This window comes from Pipra filicauda, unplaced genomic scaffold, assembly GCF_003945595.2.
Source record: "Pipra filicauda isolate LSUMZ 115617 unplaced genomic scaffold, ASM394559v2 scaffold1_size10287979_pilon, whole genome shotgun sequence".
In the NCBI taxonomy this organism is placed as follows: Eukaryota; Metazoa; Chordata; class Aves; order Passeriformes; family Pipridae; genus Pipra; species Pipra filicauda.
This window is the reverse complement of record NW_024104310.1, coordinates 6,642,151-6,661,150: the sequence shown is the minus strand read 5'-3', so window position 1 is coordinate 6,661,150 and position 19,000 is coordinate 6,642,151.

Here is a 19,000-nt window from a genome sequence, read left to right as displayed (position 1 = left end):
CCATCCCTCCTTTCAGCTCTCTGCTGGCAGAAGCACTTGCCTCCATCTCAGCTTCTGGGGCACATGAGGGACCTCCATGCTCTGCTTGCTCCCAAAACTCACCTTCCGGTTAAAAGGATGTGACTCAAAAAATGGCATTATTTCTAAATTTATTAATTAATATCTACCAATTAGACACAAATATTACCCACACACACAGTGAAGGGGGCCAACCCCATGTGAATGGAAATTGTTCAATCAGGAGAAGGGTTTTTTTTTAATGAAAAGGAATCTGTAAGTATAATTTGTTTCTCCTCTTGACCTTGGGAGACCTTTACCTACATTTATTTCTCAGACCTGAATTAGCACCATAATAACACAGGGCTGGAAAATTATACTTAAACCTCCCAGCTATTTCTGGGTTACAGAGGCTCTTTCTTTTTTTCAGTCTAACCTAGTTTTCCAGTGGAACATTCCCAGCCTCTACAAAGAGACATCCCAGTTTTCCTCCCTATATAATTATATAAAGTCTGGCCTATATTCGTGCCCTTTCACTCAGTTGTCTTTAATGCCAGCGAGGGCTGCTGCTCCCTTCGGAGAGGTAAAGAGCAGAAGGAAAGATTGACACTTCACCCCTGCCTCTGCCCTGAAAATGGGCCGGATAAAAGTCATCACCACAGTCTGTGAAGTCTCTTATTAGTGTGTGGTTGGCTGTGATTCACTTGCCAAAGTAAAACTGTGTCCCACCACCACGAGGGTCCCATGCGAAATGTGAATGAATAATCAAATCCCGGAGTGGTTTGGGTTGGAAGGACCTTAAAGATCATGTAGTTCCACCCCCCTGCCATGGCCAGGGACACCTTCCACTAGCCCAGGTTGCTCAGGGCCCTACCCAAACTGTCCAAAGGACCGTCAATTGCCCATGGGATGAGGTGGAGATCTGGAGAAGGCCCTTGTGAAAGAGAGTGGTGCCATCATGGCATGGATGGGGTTTTCTCTCCAATGCACAGACAGGGATGGGGCTGATGAGTAAAGTTAAAAATCTCAGCAAGGCTGTGGTGATTTGTTCCTTACCTTTACAGCTGGATTGGCTTAGAAAAAAAATTAAATATTCAAAAATGAGGGGAACTCTGTGTTGCTCTATGTTGTAGGTCAGAGAGAGAACCCAGGGTGTTCAAGGCTGCAGTCATCCAAGAAATGTTAAAAGTTGCAGGTCTTAAAACTCAGTTGACTTCTTTTTTAGCCTTGTAGGTACCACCAAATATATATTTGGAGGGAGGGTGTGTTACTTTGTTTCTCTTTTGTTGCCATTTTATTTGTTGGGTTTTTTTCTCGGGAGAACGAAGAGAAATTCCGGTTAGGGAATATACACCCACCACAACAACATATTATCCCATTCCAAGGAGATTTGCATTTTCTGGACACACAGAAACTTCTCCAGGGGAGAAATCCCAGGGGAGGGTTTGGGCATCTGCAGACCTCAGCATCAGTCACTTCCAACTTGGGTCTCATTTCCTCCATATCATCAGTATCAGTAGAAAAGTAGATCCAAACCACTGGCTTTTCCAGCCTCAGCCAGATCTTTGCTCCTTTCAAGAGGCTTTGAGTCAGGCTGTGCTCTGCCACATCAGCAAAACTGAAGTTTGACAGAATTGACACCTCATGCAATCAAGAAAATATCTGCAGAGCTAGTGATGACTAAGAAGGTCTGCCTGGCCCCTTGCCTCGATGGGCAGGAGCAAGACACCCCGAGCTCTGTGCTGGGCAGACTTTTGCATGGACAGGGTGGCTTTTTATTTTCCCAGGCTTTTGCTGAGTGGTCTTGAGCTGTCACCTCCAGCAAGGACAGCACAGTGTTGGGTGGAGATGAGTGGGAGTGGGCTTGCTTTGCCATGGAGCAAGGAAAGCTTGTCTGGCTCCACGGTCTCCTGAGTCATTTTATTTCAGTGTCATGAGTGATAATAAAGCAGGACCCAAACCACAGCTGTAGCACCGAGCCCAGTGCTCTCTCCAGAATCACTGGGCTCTGCTCACCCTTGGCTGGGGGCCCGGAAAGTCTGGACATTTCTGTCCTGGGTTGAAACGGTCCTTTCCTAACTTGTTACTGGCAGCCCCCAAAAACGGAGACACCATGAGTCACAATAATGGACAAATTCCACCAACGAGCTGTTTTTAATTTAAAAGTAATAAAAAAAAAACTTGAAGAAAAGAAAACAGAATTGCATGGTGTTTTGCATCTTCTGGCTGCTGCCCACAGCTGGTGTGTGTTCACCTTGCCTTGCCTGGGAAATCCTGTCCTATACCAGCCCACCTGAGATCAAACAACGTGAGTGGCAAAAGTGAGATCTGCCTAAGGATGGAGGGGATGGGTGAGGAACACCCTTTCCTGGAAAGGGACACACTAGACCATTTTGGACCATTTTGCTATATTGCACAGTTCCCTCTACAGGTTGCAGCAAGAAACACTGGGCACCCTGGGGATGACTGATGTGGGAAAGAAATGCAAATAAAGGCAATAAAAAGTTAGTGGCCAGCTGAGGAAGGGGCTTTGATTCTGGCTGGGAGAAGGTTTGCTCAGCTGTTTTTCAGGTTGGCTTTGAGAAATCCCTACCAAAGCCTTCATTTTGGTTTTAAGGTTGTAATATCCCTGATTTTTTATAGGTCAGACTGGGTGCTGGTGGTCTTACACCTCAGGCACTACCACAATATAGAAAATCCTTATTATTAATAATAGGAACAATAATAATAGGAATCTCCTCTGAGGTATTTGGCTAACACCATGGGACAATTAACGGGTGGCAACCAGTTAAATCCCTTTTCACATATTTCCCTCCTGCAGGCAGACTCACACTTTCACGAGGAATTTGAAGGATGCACCAGCAAAAGACCTGAAAAAACACAACACCATCATGGAGGTGTGAATCTTTCCAGCCTGTGCTTGGCAGGGTGCTTGTGTTGCCACCTCCTCGGCCACCTCAAGCATCAGCAAAGGCTGTAAACTTAACTGGTGACAGCAGCTGGCAAAATTCGGCCCACCCAAGAAAAAGAAGCACCTTTGCAAGCAGAGAGGTCAATATGAGGCAGGCATCTGCTTCTTCATGGGCATCTCACTCTCCTTGGCCCCACTGAAAATCCCAGCCTTGGTGGGCACCAAACAGCCAAGGCTGCTCATAGCACCTGCTTCCACCAAACTTTATCCTGGATGAACAGAGAAGCTCATGTTTTATCTAATAGAGAACACACAGTCATAGGTTTGCATGTGTTTTACTCCCAGCCATGCTACAAGATAAGGAACACCCCTCCTTCAGCCCAGTGCTCAGCAACCTTCAGTGGAGCTCCCCTCACAGAGCACATATTTCTCAGAGTGACAAGTCCTCTCACACAGCTTTAAAAGTCTTTAGCATAATCAGAAATATATTCTTTCCCATCCCTCAATGGAAAATTAGATTTAATCGTGCTTTGTCTGAAAGCAGTTGAAAACTGAAAAAAAAGTCTCCCAACAAGCAGCCCAGCATCAGCAAACAGGAATTAGTTGTACTGCAGCATGAAGTATCTGGTTTCCCAGCTGTTTTGGCAAGGGAACAAACACTTAGTCAAAGAAGTAATCACCCCTAGAAAAAGAGGGTCAGTGGAAATTTTTTGAGTACTGTTTTTTCACCTCTCTGTCCCCTGGATTTATGAGCTGGGCTGCTTCCTAGTGTACACAGCGGTGGGCTCACAGGGAGGTTGAGGGAAGGGAGGTCTGTCTCCTTTCCCACTACCCCTCCTGGTGTGTTTGCTGTTAGCCACACAGCAAATTACCAGCTGCTCAGCTCCCCCTCCACCCTCAGACCTGGGTCTGGATACTTATTTTTTGTAGATAAATACCCCCATCACTTCTGTGACAGGTAGGGGCTGCTCCAGGAAAGGTATAATATACAAAAGTGTCTCATCCATCGAGTTAACAACCAACAAACAGCAGTTTAAAGATGTCATACGCCAGCTCTGTGTCCAGGCCAGTATGTTCACGAGCCACTGCTGCACTCTTATCACCCATAAATTTTATCTATACGTAGGCCCAGCCGCACTCTGCAACCCCCGCGACAGCTGGCACCGAGCTGCACAGGTCAGTTATTTCTCTTGTGTGCAAAACCCAGGCTGGTCCTTATCTGCACTCTGCTAAACCTCCTCCTCATCGTAAAACCCCGGCGGCAGCAGCAGCCGAGCGCTGGCGGCGGCGCTTGGAGCCAGCGCTCCTACTACAAAGGGCTCCTCTTTCTGCAAGAGTGACCACAGCCTGTTTAGAGAAGCACCATGAATTCATACCACAAACAATTACAGTGATACTGTAACTTTGAAAAGAAACGCATGAAGTGTATTTTGCGATGGCATTTCTCTGATTGTTCTTAATTGTGTTTGACTCACCAGTGCAGACTCCAAATTAATGAGCTCTTATGGTACCACGGAGCCCGGATTATAAACTCAGACAACAGCCAGAACGGGCATGATAATGAGCCACACGACAGTGACGCTTTTCCCCCTCGGCTCTCCCTTTTCTTCCCACCTCCCTCCTGACTCGCAGCAAGAGCAAGGTTGTCTGCTTGCCTTGATGTGATGGATTTCAATTCCCTGGACCATCCGCAGTATTTGTTTTTGGAAGACTAATGTTTTGGAGGAATTACTAAAGAATTAAAACAGGCTGGCTCCCACTCACTGCCTCTTGCCTTGCACTTTGATTTCTTAGCAGGGATTGTCCTCTGTGAGTGTTTGCATTACACCTGCAGCCCTTGCCTAGGATGGGACATAAGCAATTAAACCCAGTCAATAATGCCTATCCTGAACTTTAAAGCATACTTTATTCTTGCAGAGCAGGGCAGCATGATACACACTGATAATCCCTCACAGCTGTTGCACAGCCTTTCCTTTCTTTTTTTTTTTTCCTGTTAAAATCTGAAGCTGGACAACACCCCATGTTTTCCAAGAGTGGAGCTGAGCCCTGGAGCTGAGCCCTGGAGGGGCGATGGGTGCTGCCAGAAGCCAAGGAGTACCCCCAAGGTCTCAAGCCCTGCACTCCCCAAAACTGCTTGGAGCACCAGCTGATGGTGATTTAGAAAGCTGCATTTTTTGCAAATTCTGTTTCTTTTCCCCTGGAGATCAGTGACAAAGAGGAGCCAGTGCCATCTCCAGAGGACACCTGAGCTCAAACCCTCTTGGCAGAGGGAGCTGAGGAAGCTCATGTGTCCCCTGTGAACCTCTGGGCTGGGACCTTAATTTGTGCTGTGCACCAGGGGACTCCATTTTTTTTGTCAGGACTGTACAGTCCCTAGGACAGGCCTGGTTTGCAGCCAGCAGTCTGGTGTGTAACAGGAATAAAATAGCAATTCCTGGAGACCTCTTTCCAATTGCTTTCCCTGGAAGTTAGCCTGACTGCCAGGACCTTTCTTATTTTGGATGAGCCCTGCCTTTCAGATCAGCTTATCATTCTAGTCCTTGAAGTTTCTAATTCCTGCCTTGTTTGAAGGAAAACTGGAGCATTATCATATGCAAAAGGAAACACCATGGGTTTGGTTTTCTTTATTGTCTGAACCTTGTAAACAGGTTCCAGACACAAATAATGGTTTGTAAGTCACATTCCCCTATCTCAGAGGAACCATTTCTATTCTGCAACCTTTTGCTGATGCAGCAAAATAAGAAAAACAGCCTGAAGGGGAGAAGCAAACGTCCCAGGCTCCTCTTCCTAACCCAGAGAAAGCTCTGAGTGAGAACAGCTGCTCAGCAGAAGTCTCTCCGAACAAGAGTGGTTTAAATTAGTAGGATTCTGGCTAATTAAAAGACTATAAAGACGTAATTAAAAGAACTGAGACCAAGCTATATTAAATTAGTCTGCCAGCCACCTTCCGAGCCATCGTGGAAGGATGCAGATGCTCGTGTGCACCTCACCAGTCCAAAGCACGTCCAGCCAGAGCGAGAGCTGATGGTAGGGATGGTCCCAAGGAAATCTCCCCCAGTGCCAGAGTGGTAGGAAGGGGATTTGTCCTAGGGCAAGGTCAGTCTTCCAGGAAGGTGACAAACAGAGACGTGGTTGAGCCCCCAGGGTAATTTCCTCCTTCTCGTGCCAGTGCTCTCCTTGTGCTCCCGAAAGGATGGAAGTCCTGCTGGTGGTGGGAAATCCTCGATTAAAGCCCCCTGCAGCTCGCAAATGAGCTCTGAGGCACTGCTGGCCCAGGGTCTCTGTCCACAGCTCCACGATGCCTCAGGGAATGGCTGCAAAGACAGCGACATCCCGGTGAGAGCGCTCGGGAATACAGGCAAAGGGGGCTGGGCGGGTAGAGAAAGAAGGGAGAAGGAAGAGAAATTAAAAAATAGTGGAAAAGAGAGGGAAAAGGAGGAGATAGTGGCACACAAAGAAAGAGAAAAAGGAGGAGACGATAAAAAGAGAAAGAGTTAAAGAGAAAAAGGAAGGGGAAAAGAGGAAGAAAAGTTAAAAAAAATCAAGAGAAAAAGAAAAATATACAGAGAAAGATAACAAAAAAAGAAAAAGGAAAGAGAAAAATAAAGGAAAAGAGAAATAGAAAGATAAAAATAAAAAGAAAATAGAAAGAAATAAATTAAAAGAGAAGGAGAAAAGAGATAAACTAACAAATTAATAAGAGACAAATTAAATATAATGAATTAAAATTATGATAATTAAATCTATTTAATTAAATTAATTATTTAAATAAAATTATAATTAACATAAATATTAATTAAATCAATTCATAAGGAGAATAAATTAAAAAGAGAAACTGAAAGAAGCAAAGCAAGGGAGAAAGAGAAAGAAGAGAAAGAGAAAGAGAAAGAGAAAGAGAAAGAGAAAGAGAAAGAGAAAGAGAAAGAGAAAGAGAAAGAGAAAGAAAGAGAAAGCAAATTAATTGAGAGAAAGAGGGAGGGAAAGAAATAGCAAAGAGCCATGGATGCTTCCAGCTGTTCAGACACAGCAGTGGTGCCCCTCCACAGCTGAGCTTCCCATCCCCCTCCTGCTGGGCTGCAGCCTTACGTGGCACATGGAGGGCCTCAGGTGCTTGGGGACCATCTGCTCTACAAACTGATCCTTTGGCCAGAGGGATGTTTGCTGGGGTCACCAGCAGCTTGCACCAAGGGAAAGAGGCTCAGGTGAGGTCGGGCAGCTCCCATCCACCTGCAAAAGGCCTGGTCTGGCTGCGAGAGTTGCTGCACCCAAATGAGGACAATCTGCAGGACACACACAGGAATATTAAAACTTACTTTAAGTGGCAAAAAAATACTCCTGTGTGGGAGCAGATGTGGACAGAGCTGACTTGGAGCTCTTGCTCACAGCTGCTGAAGAGGCTCTCGATGGCTGCAGCTGCTCACACACCCGGCTTTGCCGGCCGGCAGCACATTCAAAACTTCAAATGGTTCTTTTCACTGTGTTGTGGAAGCCAAAAGTTGGGAGATTCTCCACTAATCGAGAATTTCAAAAATGCTGTTTGGAGACAAAAGAGGCGCTTTTGATTTTAAGCATTGTTTGGAAAAAACCCCATTGAGAAATCAGGAAGGGAAATACATCGTGAAGTGGAAAGCTGCCCCAAGGGAAAAATTAAAAATGTTTCTTTGAAAATTGTTAGAATCAGGCTGTTAGAGTTTTTGGGATGCTTCTTACAGGGAAAAAATGTAATTCTGTAGCAGTTTGACTGCTTTGTTTTAGTAAGAGATAATTAAAAAAATAAAAAAAAGAAAGAGAAAGAAAAGGAAAGAAATCAGAAAAGCAAAATAAAAGAGAGGTTGGGCAAAACATATGCAGAATCCAGAATGGTTAAAAAAAAAGGTCTCTTTTTGCGTCACATCTCTCTGTCTCCTTGCTGAAGGCTGAAAGGAGAGACTGTGAAAAGCCACCGTGATGAGGAATTTAAATAACTCTATGAAAAAACCTTAGTAAAGGTTGTAGATGCCCCATTCTTGGAAGTTTTCAAGGCCAGGTTGGATGGGACTTTGAGCAACCTGGTCTAGTGGAAGGCAGGGGGATTGGAAGTAGATGATATGTAAGGTCTCTTCCAACCCAAACCATTCTATGATTCTGTGATTCTATGATTTGTGTCCTGGCCACCAAAACTGGGATGACACTGGCATGAGCTTGTCCCACACCAGGAAGGATGTGTGGGGTTTACTCCCTCAAGCTCCTGCATGGTACACTTCTTAAGAGAAATGATTGGTTTTTAAGGAAAAAAGCTTCCTCCTCCCACAGTACACTATAAAAGTGAATTATCAGTAATTCAGGTGCTGTTGTGATGATAAACCATTGCACTGTAAGCCATGGTAGTGCCAGCCCTGACAAGGAGAGCAGGTGATGAGCAGCTTGTGCCAACCAGTTAATGGGGGAAGAGAAAACGCTTGCAAAGCCCAAAAGGAGAATTTGTAAAAAATGAGAGAATTCTCCACTGCATTCTTCACAAAATGCAATTTGAGCACATTCTTTCTGATTGTCTCTGAACCAAGTCTGAGCCCATCCAACCCCCATCAATCCTAAGAATAAGCACCTGCATAAAGGTGACAACACTGAGTTCATCTCTTACTAGCCAGTAGAGAATCTATCACCACCCACCAGGAAAAGCTGCTTTTGAACACCAGCAAATTCACCCTATGAGACAGACAGTGGCAGAAAAGTACTTTTCAGTGTCAGTCTTTCTGAGGACACTATGAACTTAAAAAAACCTGGAAAGTGATGAGGGATGGGGTTCTGGGACCACTGAGAAGGGATGTTGAATTTCCTCACTATTGCTGTGGGCTGATATTCCTGATACATAGCAGCTGTCAGCATTTGCTGATTTCAGTGGTTATTAACTTGTTTTGTAAATAAACAGCAATTTCACTGGTACAATTGTATAACAGTATCCAAAAGATTTCAACACAGGGGTTAAAAAACCCACCATGTGTGAAAGCCTTGGTGAGCCCATGCCATCCTCTCCAGCTGAGCTTGAAGGTCAGCTTGGTGCCAGCCACCCCATGAGCTTCACAGCTGCCCATATCAGACCTCAGGGGTTACAGCTGCACCCACACCCCAGAGCAGGACAGTGGGAGGATGCAGCTGTTGAACCTGCCAGCTTCTAACTTTGTCCATTGCTCCTAATTCCTCTATTATACAAGACAATGAGCCATCCCTGAGGAATTCTCTAGCTTTCTCTTGTGTGTCTACTTGGCCATTTTTTTTCCAAACTGGAGCATCTCTCCTTACATACCTTCAGCCAACCTTGTTACTTTCTCTGCATTTTTCCTAAACATCCTATTTCCCTTGTTGCTGTGGGACCAAAACGACAAATACTACTGACAACAACATCCTAAGGTCCCTTAGAACCCGAATCATCCAGTGAGTCAATGTGGAAGCACCAGAGACATTTGTAGCAGCATAATGACATTTTCTGCTTTGTTCTCCACTTCTTCACAATTCCCGGAGTCTGATTTGATTCAGAGTGACAGAAATTGTGGCTTGATGCAAACGTCCTGAAAGGTGCCCCATAGTGTGTCCTGAGAAGGCTTAGGGCATGGATATGTGCCCTTTTCTAGCACCAGCTGGACTGTCTGAGATGACTTTACCCAGTCCCCTGTCACTGACTGCCTTCATCTCTCCCATAGCCATGCTGCTCACGCAATGCAGCCCTAGCTCAAGTCAGTCTGAAGGAGCTGGGGGTTGGCTAAACCACTTTTAAAACACCAGGTCTTTGTTAACCCATATTTTTAAGCAGGAACAGAAAGAGGGTGGAAGTTGCCAGCAGCAGAAGTGGCAGACCTGAACCTTGTATCACCACTTCATCCATGGTGGAAGCACGGTGGACAAAGCAGCAAGGAAACTCCCTGAAGGCTGGAGGCAAAATCTGGTGTCTATGACAAGCTGGTGAACCAGGACAAGCAGCAGGACTAGGGCAGTGTCCCCAGGGTCTGCTGCCCCCCCACCCCCCATCCCTGCAAAATGTCACCTTCATCATCGGGGTCAGGGTGAGTGTGTGATGAAGGTGCAGATGTCCCCAGCTACAGATGGGCCTGAAGCACAAGCTGAGCTTCCTCCAGACTGATAATCAACAACTGACTTGAAAGGAAATCCCACCTGTCCACCCCTCCCTGGCCTCAGCTGAGAGCAGAAGCACCGGTGCTCTCTCAAAGAGGCTGCACTTGTGGTATTTTTGACCCAGCTGGGAGAAGGATGAGCCATAAATCTCCCTTGACAGCCTAATCTCGTTATATTTCCCAGCTCAGTTTCCAGGCCAAAGGGGTTTGGCTAAGCTTCAGAGAAGTATCTGAACTCTCAGATACCGCTCCAAACCCACCTCCTAAATCTTTCAATGGTCACCCATCGATGGGAGCGATGTCCTCTTGTTGTCACTAACTGTGTACCAGCAGCAGTGGTGGACTAAGACATGCAGGCACAACATATATAGTCACATGGATGCTCACCAATACCAATCTTCCCTAAAGGTATTACAAGCCACCATCTGAAGAGTAGGTACTGGGGGAAATGGTCATTAAAAGGCATGAACTAACTGCTGCTAAAAGGCCAAGAAGCAAATCATATCCCTGAGGATCTGTTGGGAATGAGAAGATTAATAAACCACCAGCAACCGGCAGAGGCACCCGCTAAATGCCAGCTGGAAAGGACATGTCCGTGATGGACATCTGCTGGGGCTCCTAAGGAAATCACAAAAGGCCTGTACAGTAAAAGCAAGCAGCAGCAGGAATTAATGATTGCTTGTAAATTCATAAGTCTGTGTTGAAGGGAGATGGAGACCACCGCTGCAGAGCCAGGGCAGGGCTGGGTTCGCATGTGTCTCTGTCCTGGTGGTCTGAAGAACAAAGAAGAAGCCAGGAGGCCGAGCAGACCTTGGGAACAGAGGGAGGCTGCAGCTGTAAAGATGAGCCAAGCCGTCTCCATCAGCCTGGGAACCGGGGAAGGGAGCTGGGTGGGGAGTGCTGGTTTCACTTCTCAGCGCTTTGTGCAGACTGCCTTGGTGTTACGGTTCACGTAGGATTGCAGCAACCCCCTCTCAGCAAGAAGCAGACTCCAAAACTTCCTGCAAAATCTCAGGCCATGCTCTGCTGTAATTTTTGCCAGAGATTTGCCTTTCATCTCTTTGGGATGCAGCAGAGGGAACAGGGCAAGAAGCTCCCACTACTTCTGGAGGAATTGACCCCTACTCCCAAACAGTATGCAGGTCAGGGAGGGATTCAGCCTCTTTGGGTTGCATTTCACGGCCTTTAGGATCTGTATTTCAGCCCATGGTGGTGTTCCCAGAGCCAGCTGGCTGGCTTCTGTGTATCCAAACTGCCAGGGCCAGCAGGGCCTGGTCATGGACTAGGCTTCAGCCATGCACAGAAGAGCCAGCTGGCTCATCCCAGCCCAGCCAGGCAGCCTCTGCATAGACCACATGATGGACCAGCTAAGGCAGCAGTGCTGTCACCAGCTCTGTCCCCTCAGGAACATCGTCCTGAACGGGGCATCCTCCCTGAGTCAAACCAGACCCCCATCCAGACCCCCAACAGCTACAGCTCCTGAGCTGTTCACCATGAGCTTGCCAGTATCAGACACTCAACAGAGGATTTCAGGTTGAATGAAGGATTGGTGGTTTCTCCTGAGGAAGGAGAACAGCTCTATTAACAAACTATTTTGTAAGACATGCAAGAGAGCTGAGCTGCTTTAAGGACATGCCTGAACTTTCACGGAATCAGGATCAGAGAAGGGTTTGGGTTGGAAGAGACCTTAAAGATCATCTTGTTCCACCCCCCTGGCGTGGGCTGGGACACCTTCCATTAGACCAAGTTGCTCCATGCCCTGTCCAACCTGGCCTTGAACACTTCCAGGGATGGGGCAAAAGTTCAGTACATGCATTCATCATCTCCAGCCCTACCAGCATCTGGATGGCTCCTCTGGGTTCCAAGAAGAGATGTGTCCCAGGAAATCTCAGCTCTCAGACTTAAAAATCAAATTTAAACAACATTACCAAACATTCCCCATAAATCATCCTCTGGGCTTTTGTGGCAGGGTTTCCTTATTTCCTCTTCATATTCCAGTTATTACTGGTTTTGTTGGGCACTCAGGCTTCTCTTCTGGGCTTTTCTTTTCTGGGCTAATTTGTGTAACATTTTGGCTTCCCAGGGCAGCTTTGTAACAGGGGTCTTTGGGGGCCATGAGGAATGTGATGAGATTCTTATATGTATTTTTCACCACTGTAACTCCCTTGGGTACACTTTGTACCACATAAACCCAGCTCTCAGACTATGAACTCTACAAAGCAAGGCTCATTGAAGCAGCCAGAAATGAGTGGTGAGCTTGATCCACCAAAGACATTAAACATGCCACCTTTAGTTGTTTCACTCACTGGAAATATCTCATCAGTCTGTAATGCAGATCCACTTAAATCAACCCTTGAACCAAAGTTCAGGAGAGCAACATCGAGGAAAACAAAGGAAAGAAATTCCCACTTGTAACATGAGCAGCTGCTACTGGCTTCTAAGATAAATGAGCACTCCATAATACAAGAGGCATGATGGGTCTCTGATGTCAAAATGTTGTCAGGGGACAGCAACATATGAAAGGATTTTTTTCCTTATGATAAAACCCCTGTAAAGTAGCTTTATTAGTATAAAAATTCAAGGTCACCAGAGCACGAGCTTTAGCCCTTTGCCTATTTTGTCTGATTCCTAGAGGCCACAATTGGGCTTTTCACACTGCACAGGTGTCCTACGTGATCCGTGGGCAGCAGAGATTTGCATTTCATTTCCATGTCTGCCAGTGCATGGATGTTTTCCTGAGTGGAGAGGAAACACAGTAGGAGGTCCCATGGCTTGTGGGATGAATCCAAGTGGGCATGGAGGTCTCCATCCTATCAGGGACCCCACTGTACCCAGGGCAGTGTTGTACAGGCACCAGAGGGGTGGTGTCAGAAGGTATAATTCTCCTCTCCTGCAGGTTCAGTGTCTCCCGCAGCTTGTGTGCATCAGCCCCGGTGTGATCCAAGGGCTTCTCCTAAAACCCCCTCGGGGTCTGGCCTCCAGCTGGGGCTCTGAGCTGCTCGGGAGCCGGGAGTGGGAGCAGCGTGCCGGCTGCTCTGCCGGGGTCAGCGGGGACACGTCAGAGCTGCAGCTTTGCAAACACGGAGCTGCCAAGTCTGACACGTCAGCCGTGGGACGCCGGGCACGGCGGGGTCCCACGCGGCCGCCCGACCGCCCAGCTGTGCCCTGCACAGCCGGGGGTGCCAGCTGGGGACCCTCACTGATGCCATGGGAGAGTGGCACCAGCCAGGCTCCCGCCCCAGAGCCCGCAGGGACAGTGTGTCTCACCTGCTGTGGGAGACACAGAGAAAAACACCGGGATGGGTAACACCGGGAGGCGGGGCACTGCGGCTGGGACTGGCCTGACACGGTGGGGATGTCTGTCTGCTCCTTACATGGTCACCTCTAGTGATGAACCCACCAATTTCTTAAAATAAATTATAAAATAGTAGCGAAACCACGAAATTCCTGTTTGCCTGTTCTTCCTTCTCAGCAGATGCTGTTCCCAGCCCCAAAAGTCTCTGCTTCAGCCCTGCCCCCCACCCCTAAACCAGCCGGCAAGGGAAGAATTGCTGTTGACACTGGCTGTGTAATAATTGGCCTTTAGGGCTGACCCCTTTAATTAGATTAACAAGGGCCAGTGCATTCCCTCTCTCATTTTTAACTTGTGCTGGGGGCAGAGTTGGGCAGGGACCCCTCCAGGGCCCACTCCCACTCTGTTGGGGCTTCCTCTGAGCTTTTCCCTGCAATCCCACATCTCCTGCTGCCACTGTTCCCTGTGTCTGCCAGGGTTCTCTCTTATGCACCATCACAGATGCACTGGACAAAGTGGGGAATGGTGTGTGATCTGGGCTTGTCCTGCCCCCCCCATTTGCTATTTCTAGGCTAAAGTAAGCTGGGGAGGTTAGGAGCAGTTCAGAAAGAGCTCAGGAAGAGAGTAGGGATGCTGAAGAAGGGGAAGGAGAAGCCCCCACTGCTCTCCCTCTGCCTGAGGAAATAATTTAATGTTAAGTGTCACCTCAAAGAGTTAAATCAACCAGAGTACATTGCAAAAAGGCATTTTAGCCATTTCCATAGATAATGGTTAGGTCATGTCAAGATGCTGGCTTTCACGATGCTATCAAGCCATCCATAATTTAATGTTTAAAATGCAACCTTAGCAATACAATTAATACTGTTTTATTAGCCCACAGAGGCTTCATGTAACTACTTAGAGCCATATAACACCAGCCCATCTCACAGCCCCATATAAATTCCTCTGGTAAGATAAACTTTTAGGTCTGCAGTTGCAGGCACTGAAAATCTGCAGAGCCAGCAGAAAGTAAATGGCTTTCCTGTTTGATAGAGTATCACTTTGGAGGAACGCACCTCTGGCTTCTCTGCAGAGAAATGTGCTGGTGCCAAGACCTTGGAGAGGAGGCAAGTACAGGACATACCTTGTGAGTGCTACTAAATGATCTCTTTCTGCTTCCCACAGTCCCCCTCCCTGGGTAACTCTGCCTAACTCACGCCCACACTGGTGTGGACACACACACACACACACACACACAACACACACTCTCACAAGCTTTCTCCCTCAGCGCAGGGAGGTAGAACAGGACTTTTTGTTCATGTTGCACTGTTTTCAAACAAAAACTCTCCTGCCTACCTGCTGATGGGTTCCTGATGCTGAGGTATCCCAAACCAGATGCTCTGCACCCCCAACCTTGCCATCCCTGACCCCAGTAGGCTGCCTGTTGCGTTAGGCAGTTTAAGTTTAGATACCTACAGGTTGGATGTCTCCACCTGAGCCAGCCATTCCAGCTCCCTTGATAAGCAAGGTGAGAACCATTTATAGTGTGTTATCCATTTGTCTCACTGGAGTTACATCCTTTAGGATGAGCTGACCCCTGGACACCACTGACCAAGGAGCAAGGACAGCAGCTGGCGATGCAGACATCTCCCTAAAGGCAGCTGAATCTCGCTCTCAAAATCCATTGCTTTTATTTGAAACACATGTGGAGCATGTGCATGCAGGGATATCACACTGCTGTGATGTCCTCAGCACGGGCCACCCAGCCAGAGAGCTCACACAAAGTGCACTGGGTCACACACAGCATGAAACTTGCTCTTTATGACTTGTCTCACACCACCCTTCTGTGGAATCAGAATGTGCCACTTCTCTGCTGTGAGATCGTGCTCTCTGGTCCCATCTGGGACCTGGTGCAAGGATTCTGCACAGGGAGGGAACCAGCAGTGCTTGCCTGGTGGAAAACCCCTCCAGACACCATGGCCGGAAGGAGGCTGTAGGAGGTCCTGGCCACTACAGTCCACTTTATAGTTGGTCTTTGTTCAGTTGTGACTCTAAACGGTATCTGAGATTGCCCTGGCTTGGTATCTCAGTGTAACTCAGCCCAAGGCAACCCACTGATATGCAAAGTCTTGAAGTGAACCTAATTCTCCTGCTAGACACATGTCCACAGAGCTGCTCACCTGCGGACACCAGCGCAGAGCCAATTAGGCACATTAGCATGGAGTCAGGCCAGACTAATTGTGCTCTGCTTCTCCTGGGCCCTGTGAGCCTCCCTTTGGCTCGTGCAAGCTGTGACCATTTCACTTCCAAGGGCAAGAAGAGACCTCAGTGGCATCTGATCAAAGTAGGGTTCTTTGTAGCCCGGTAGTGGCACAAGCACCATTCAACTCTCACGTGGGGCTGCCAAGCATCGGGTGCCGTGCCCCCCAGAAAACATCCCTGCCCCAAGGCACTTCAAAACAGTACATGAAGTAGAAAAAAAGGAAAAGTGTTACCAGACTGGTATGAACAATATAGACAGGAGGTGGCTGATCCAGACTAAGAGATGCTGTGGTAAAGGTGAGGTTTCATGGGTCCCAGATCTCTGCTGACATCCCCACTGAAACCACTCAATTCTCATGCTCATCCACTGCAGGGTGTATCTCAGGGACTGCTCGACTACTCCATCAGCAGAATAAAAAGCCACTCCTGGCACTGTCATCTCCGTGTGTTCCATATTTTCTATATTTTTCTCCCTTAAATTCCTATCTTCTGGAAATAGGTTCATGTCAGCTTTTATGTTGGAAATAGTTTTTGAGTTTGTCCTGCTGTGGAGACAAGTTGGGGTCTGGGAACTTTAAAGAGGTCCAAATTCAGAGGGTAAATAAGCATTCTTCCTTCCTCCACCATATCTGCATTAAGGATTTATTAAACGTCAAGGTCCTGCCATGACCTCAGAACCTGTGTCTTCCACACACCCCAATATGAAAAGACACTGGAGTAAAGAGAAAAGAAACACTCAAATGTGTTTTAAAATTAGAGTGTAGACACCTACTAAAAAGTAAATGGGTACTCTGCCCCCAGATTTCCTCAGGTTAGGGACAGCCTTTCTGATTATTCCAGCCTACGGTTCCCATGCATTTTAATTATTTTACCCACACTAAAGCAAACACACACAGTGAAGATAGACCAGGCATCCCAAATCAGTTTAATGAATGTTCTCATCTGAGAGGATTCTCTTTCATAATGACTGAGAGAGACGAGAAATATAACTCTCTAGCCTAGCTCCCCAAGAAGCAGCAGGGCCCCAAAGATATGAAAAAAAAACCAGAGCAATTCATCAGAAGCAGCAGGAGAGAAAAGCTAATTAGAGTTGGAGACGTAAAGAATGAAAAGCTGAGCATGGAGGGCACTTTAGGGAGAGAAAGGAGGGGAGCTCGAAGAGCCACAAGCCTAAATCTGTTGTGTGAGCTGTAAGACACACTAAACACCTGCATAAGAAGGAGAGAGCTTGCGTTTCCCACATGCTGGCAAAAAAAATGGCTTTGGGGAAATACACCTTTCTCATTTACAGGATTTGTTCCTTGAAGAAATCTTCTGATTCTTCCCTTGCTCCATCTTCCCTTCCTTTTTCCTGCCTACAAGCAGGCACTGTCCCTGGCTGCCCTCATTTGCAGGGATGCTGGTGTGCATGTTTTCCCTCCATCTCCCCCTCTTCCCCACTGAGTCTGCCCCCTCTCAGCACCAGCAACATCTTCCTCGCTGGAGCAGGGAGGTGAATTGGGTCAGGCCAGCCCCCACGCTGAGGCCAGCCCTGATCCTGGCACAATGCTGGGCACTCTCTGCACCCTCCAAGGACAGGGTGAGCCACCATGACCTGCTGTCCAGGCTGCAGGATCTGCTCATCACCCAGGGCAATGGTAAGAAAACATCCCTGTGCTTGCTACATGCTGTTCGATGTTGAAATCAGGGCACGGAAAGGACAAAGGAAAACATAAACCAGTCCATGCTAACCCAGCAGTCACGGTGCTGCCCCTGCAAGGAACAGCAAAGCTCCTGTGCCTTTTGAGCTGCTGTACAAACAACCAAGCAGGTCCTGCCCCAGAGCACTCACAGCCTGAGAAGCCGAAGGAGGGAGGGCAATAATCCTTTTCTCCTTGTTTCTCCAAACACAAGCTACAGGCAGTTTTGTTGCATAGAAATCTGAGGGCTGGTGTAGAGGGGATCAGCATCCAGCCCTCTGCCCGTGGGTAGCGTGGATGTGGTTTATTGGGCTGATTACAATCATACTTTGCAGTAGTTTGCCGGCTTGTTTTTTTTTCCATGTCTGCTTTAAACCTGTGGAGCCTTTAAACACCAGGGCAGTAAATAACAAAGAGCAGTGGACAATGCAAGCATGCTTCCAGCTTTTACATGCTGCTAATGCAGATGTGAGTTCAGACCTTCATGGGCTAGAGCTGCTGGATGTGGCTGTTGTCAGTAGGTCTCACTCCTCACAAGGCAGCAGAACGCCCTCCTTTTGGGCAGGTGCAGACACAAAAGGGTGAACCTGCTGTTCAAAAGAAACCCACCACCCATCACTCCTTCTTCCTCACATATTAGCAGGGAGCAGTTCCTCCAGAGGCATGTGCACCAATAATCAAAACAATTCCCAAAGTCAAGAGTAAGGGCCAGATTTCAGGGACCAGATAAGACCATCCCCCCTTGGCATTCCTGAGCTCTTGATGCTCTTGTATTTTACTTGGCCTTCTGCAACACCAAAGCAATGGGATAGAAGCAAGACAGCTGAGCTGGGTGCCTGTCTTCTTCCTTGTCCCTCTTTAACCTGTAGAGGTGTCAGGTGATATCTCCTCTTGGAGAAAGTTGTCCTGAAATGCACTCTACGTGGTGAAAGGGGAACATGCACTTGGTGTAAAGCAGGAGCCCAGCTTTGCAGGGACAGGGCTGGGATATTAGAAGGGCTTAGAAACAGGACTCCTGCAGCATAAATCCTCTCTATATTTTGCCTATTAGCAGAGTGTTCCAGATTCAGGTGTTGGTTACACAGATCCCAGGCTAGTAGAGAGTAATGGATTCTTAGCAAATAAGGGAAAAGCAAGCAGAAATGTTGGTAGCCAGCTGGCCATTTCACATGCAGAACTGGCTAGTCCATCAACATCAATGATAAATGGATGCACATACTATCTCATTCCATACAGGAACTACAGTTATGGTGGTAGGATATAGCTAAGGGAAACCAGACTTTACTTTTCCCACTGCTTTGGGACTACTTACATTTCTATTGCTAATTGCCTGTGTCCCACTGTTTAGAGAGAGGAGGATTTCAGGCAGAGAGTTTGATTCTCTTGTATTTAAACTCAGATAAACTGACTTGCATGGGAAAGATCCATGCTAGAGAAAAGCGTTCCCCAGTGCAGGCTTTAAATCCATTCCCTATGCTGGTTTCTTTTCTTTTCTTCTGCCTCACCTTGCTGTGAATCCACAGCTGTGGATTTTCAGATTTTTGACTGTGAATCTACAGCAAAGTGGTGTCCAGTTCTTTCTAGAAGGGAATCCATTTCTCAGTGTCCAATCTCTTTTAACACATGTTTTAACATTAATGGAAACACATTAAGTGGCATTAGGAAGTGGAGCAGGGGAACTGCTCTACCGGATCATATTGCTAATTGCTCTGCTGCTGGTTGTGTGCTTCCTATTCCTGTGACATTCCTTTGAAGTCAGAGTAGGATGCTCTGA